The sequence below is a fragment of the Eublepharis macularius genome, chromosome 5 (assembly GCF_028583425.1).
Source record: "Eublepharis macularius isolate TG4126 chromosome 5, MPM_Emac_v1.0, whole genome shotgun sequence".
Taxonomy (NCBI): Eukaryota; Metazoa; Chordata; class Lepidosauria; order Squamata; family Eublepharidae; genus Eublepharis; species Eublepharis macularius.
Window position 1 is genome coordinate 127,919,822 of NC_072794.1, and position 4,972 is coordinate 127,924,793.

The following is a 4,972-nucleotide window of genomic DNA, read 5'->3' on the forward strand; positions in this document are numbered from 1 at the left end:
TACAATAATTTATTTGATATATTTTTGTACTGGCTCCTATAATTTAGGAGGTGCACTCTGAGTTTGGGAACCAGCAGAATAGCCAGATTTATACCAGTTCAGCATAATCCAACTATGCTGGTTCCCCAGAAAGAACCCTGGATGTGATCTGGGCAGCTGAATTCTGCTGGGTCAAATTATTTGGCTGTAGGCAGCCACCACAGGCAGTTGCAGCACAGCCATGCAGTTTGGAGTGAGAGGGCAGTGGCAGCAAGTGAGCAACGGTGTGAATGAAGCCAAGCTCCTTGCTGCTGCAGGACGATGGCACGAGGCTGGTGGCGCAGGGGAGGAGGCACCCGGCAGAGTGGATTCTCATTTCGTTCCCCCCTTGCCCCCTGGCCAAGCTCCAAAAAAGCCCTTCAAGCTACCGCTGGCTACCTTTTAAAGTTTGTGGCTCACCAAGCCTCACCCCCTTGTTTCAGCAAAGGGATTCTATTGGGATTCTCTGGTTTGACATTGGTTCTCTTGGTTCCCTTTGGTTCTGTTGGGCTTAGGACAGTGGTGCCGTGGCAGGAGACCCAGGCAAGGCTGTCAGGGAGGGGGAGGAGGCAGCAGACAGAGTGGATTCCCATCCCATTCTGCCTCTCCACTGAAAGAGCCCTTCAAGCTGCTAACATTGGCCACCTTTAAACTCCGCAAGTTCCCCTTTGTTCAGCATTGGTTCCCTTGCTGCAGTTTGATTCTGTTGGGCTTTATTGGTTAAGCTTGAAAGGGAGTAATGGTGAAACAGAGAATCCCAAGCAAGGGAGGGGGGAGTCGCAGAAATTAAAAGCCTCGGAAATGTTTCCCCATAGGAAGCAACAGAGAGTGGTTGGGGGCAGCTTGATCAGGGGCCCAGAGAACTGGACCTTCTGAAATTGGATGGTCCTTTAGTGGACAGTCAGGAATAGGTACCCTGCAAATTTGGTCAAGTTTGCTTAAAAATACCTCCCACCCACCCCCACCCCCCAGAAATTTTCCCCATAGGGAATAATGGCCAGTTAAATCCAGGATTTTCTAACACAGATCAGAGGATCTGATCTGGATTTCAGGGATACCAGATTTTTTGGTGTATCTGAAACCCAGATCCAAATTACTAGGGTTTTTTTGTTATTGTTGTTGTTGCACACCCCTTCCTATATCTATTGCTACTCTGCCAGCCAAAGTGTGGAGGTAGTGTCTTCCTCTGGGTTTGCCAAATCCGCGTTTCTTTCTTTGGGATTCTGGGATGTTTCCTTAACACCTGGGAGTATTTCTCCACTGCCTTACTTTCTCATTATTTCCTTAGAGTCTTTGGACACTCTGCCTAAGTCCCCTAGCCTCAATTTTTGGATCATCAAGATGAATATCCTACCCTACCCAGCTCAATAAACTAAGGATACATAAACTCCTCTGCTTTCACAAGATGGACTTGTCATTCCTTTTCTCTTGAAACTCTCCTTTCAACTTTTAAATCCCTCCCTCTCCCTCTCATCCTTATGGCTGTTCCCTGGTGCAAAATTCTCAGTCATGGCTCTTTCACTTTCTCCTCTCATTTAACTCTTCATATGCATGTCCTTCTGACCACCACCATTTCACTGTTCTTATATATAAGGACCTGTCAATTCTCATGCCCTATATTTCCCTAAAACCTTGTTTTAGGAAATGTCTCGGGGGTGGTTGTGTGTGTGGTCACTGGAAGCCTATTGGGATGCTTTGAACTTGCTTGCACACTGTTCCAGGTAAAGATTCCTAAATCACATGTTCTACTCTCCCTGATTGACAAGTGTATCAGTTTTCAAGCTAGCCATGAGAATGCCATGAGAAATGAGAAGTGGTTTCCCCTGACACTGAGCTTAATTTTCTCAAATTGGTCATGCTTCCGGGCAAGTGAACCAAACCCAGGTTATAGAGTCCACACACGTCTTAAGGATACATGTGAAGGGGGAGCTTGTGCTAAGAACAGTTTAGGACTCCAAAAAAAAATCTTGATAGTCCAATCTATTATATTTCCATTTAACTGTCTGGAATAGGCACCAACAGCTATTGTCTGCCTCCAACCTACCATTGTTAATGACTGGGAGTCGGACTCTGCTGTATGCACACCACTCTTACTGTTATGAAGGGTTGGGCTTTGTTATCTTCTGTCGATATAACTATGGCCTACAGGTGGAGATGTCACTTTGAAGGCTAGCTGCACTCAAGAGGGCCTCAGAAAAGCATTTTTATTACATTTATTTTAATGCAATTCTATTCTGAACTCATTCTCTACTGATGTCCTTTTTTGTCTCTGGAGCAACTCCTCCCCTCTCTCTGCATTGCTACAGAACTCTCTGAGCAGTTCTCTCCTTTTCTTTGGCCACATCACATGGCTGTTTTTTTGCCTTTGCACACCATAATACATGCTCTCTTTTATTCCTTGCTGCCTGATCACAGGTTTTCATCTCAACTTGTTATACTCCTCTTCTTTGGTCCCCACCTCCCAACTCTTTGCAGCTCTCTCAAATTCACTTTTCTTCATTCAACAGCCGTCTCCTCTTGACTGAGTTTGATGACGGTAACACAGTTCATACTATTGGAGAAGTTTGATTCAAGTGGACCATGCAGTATGGTTGACTGACTCCAACAGGCTGGAAAACTAGCATGACACCACGTGCCTCTGAAGGCAGGGAGAGGAGAAGCAACATAGACAAAGATATTCTTACCACCATTCCCATTTTCCATGGGCTGGGATGGGCATTAAATGCTCCCACAGAGATGGGAGTGGGCTTTAAACAATGGGCACCTGAAATTCCAAATGAAGACTCAAACCTCAAAAGGTGCTATACTAAGTTGTTTTATTTACCCACATGCCCCAAATAATTATCAGAGACAAGTGGTGATTTCTTTATAATCTCCTAGATGCGGAGTTTCTTTTCCTTTTGTAAGAATTGTTTTTCAACTTTCATTGTTCACCACTTTGCCTCTTGGTTTGCACTACCTCCTTTCTTGCTTTGTATTGTAATTCTTCCATGAGGCTGCAAGGAGGGAAGGGGTTACAATTGGCTCCCAATCTTATATTATGCAGGCCTGACCTAAAAACTTAAGAATCTCCATTGGTTTAATCACAAGAATGTCGCATGTAGGTCAGTGCACTGGAGCTAAGTACAGGCCACAGCGTGAAATGCCTATCATACTTCATACATTCCAGTGGGTTGCTATGTCTGCTGGCTAGAGCTAGCAGCCCAGCCCTGGCTATTGCTTTTAATTGCGGTTGTTGACTGTTAATCTCCCAATACAAGCTGGCAGCTTTGCTTAGTGCAACAATGTCTTTTGGTCATTCCAACCCCCATGAGAAGGGCTAGCTGCCCACACAATGGCTTTTTCTGTGGGCACTCCAATGCTGCAGATTAGTCTTCTAGAGAAAATTAGGTCTCCATCTCTCCTGCAATTCTAGAGTGATTGCAAAACTGAACTTTTTAAAAAGAGCTTTTTGATTCTTGGTGGGTGTTTTTTTGTGTATCTTGAAGGAGAACCATTTCTGCTAGATTTAAAAATGAAGTATTTTCCCAGTTGTTATAACTCTGTTCTTAGCATATGCTTTGGTGCATTTATTCTATTATTTCTTGCTTTAGGTCCCAGCTTTCTGGGAGAAAAACAGACTTAGAAGTGTTCTAAATAAATAATCTACCCTAAAGGCTGAGCGTAAAGAACTTCTCTTTCCAAGATGTTGATAAGAAATCTAACATTTCAGCTGTAGCTTGTAAATGGTAACCTTCCATGCCCACGTCAATCTGATATATGAGGTACTTAGAACACTATCAGCAGAGGGCAGCAAACAGCTTAGTAGAGTTCAGTGAAAGGCAGAACTGGCTCCAGCGTGGCCTTCCAGTGTGCCTGAATGGAAACTTCCACTACTTCCACTTCAGTGCCAAGTCAGAAGATAAATCTCTGGCATGTAAATGTTGAAAAGTTATTATGGGGTGAAGTCCCCCCCCCCCAAAAATTTATTACTTGAGATGTCCCTTATGTGACAGTTGAAAGAAAAACTGGCAGGCTAGAATTAGTGACAGTTGGCTGACTGAAGAGGTATGGGCATGGGAGAGGGGTTTTTTTGCCTTTTAAAATTTATATTCTGCTTTTCTCCCTCAGTCAGGACATTCAAAGCAGCTTAGAACATCATTCTCCCTCCATTTTCCCACAACAACGACCCTGTGAGGTAGGTTGAGCTGAGAGTGTGCGACGGGCCCAAGGTCGCCCAGCGAGCTTCCATGGCAGAAGCGCAGACTCGAACCTGGTTCTCCCAGATCCTTGCCCGGCGCTCTATCCACTACACCACCGCTGGCTCTGTGGGAAGTAGGCTGCCAAAGGGAGCAGCAGAGAAGTAAAAAATGGACATAGTGCAGTGGGAGAAGGAAAAGGTGGGACACGGACAGAATGTCCTTTGGTATGAAACATTCATACACTTTTAAATGGTTGCTCCCTTTAGGGTGAGGAGAGCGAAGCATCTAAAAGTACATGTAGCATGAGGAAAAAACCCCGTGGACATCCAACTGTGGACTGTGTGACAATATAGCACAAACTGGTCCCATCTGCTATAAAGCAGACGTGGGAACCAGTGAAAAAAAGTACCTAGTGATATGTCAGATCCAGAGAGACCAAGTGTGTGCTCACCTCTCCTCATCTCTCTAAAGAAAGTAGGCCTTTTCCAGAAGTAGAAGTGCTGCAAACCCCCCAGACTGGTCTTCTTTCCTCCTGTGGAAGATACCAAATCATCTTCAAAGCCACATCTAAAATTCTTGGCAGGCTCAGTCTAATTTTACCAAAACTGCCAACCAGAATTTGCTTCATGATCCATATACTTCCCAGCAATGATAGATTTAAAAAGTTCCCTTAGATTGTTTTACTTCTGTTTAGGTCTTCCAAGGCTGCAAGATCTTCTGCAAACATATTCATGGATGGTACGTTTCCTTATTACAGAGGTGACCAGAAAAAC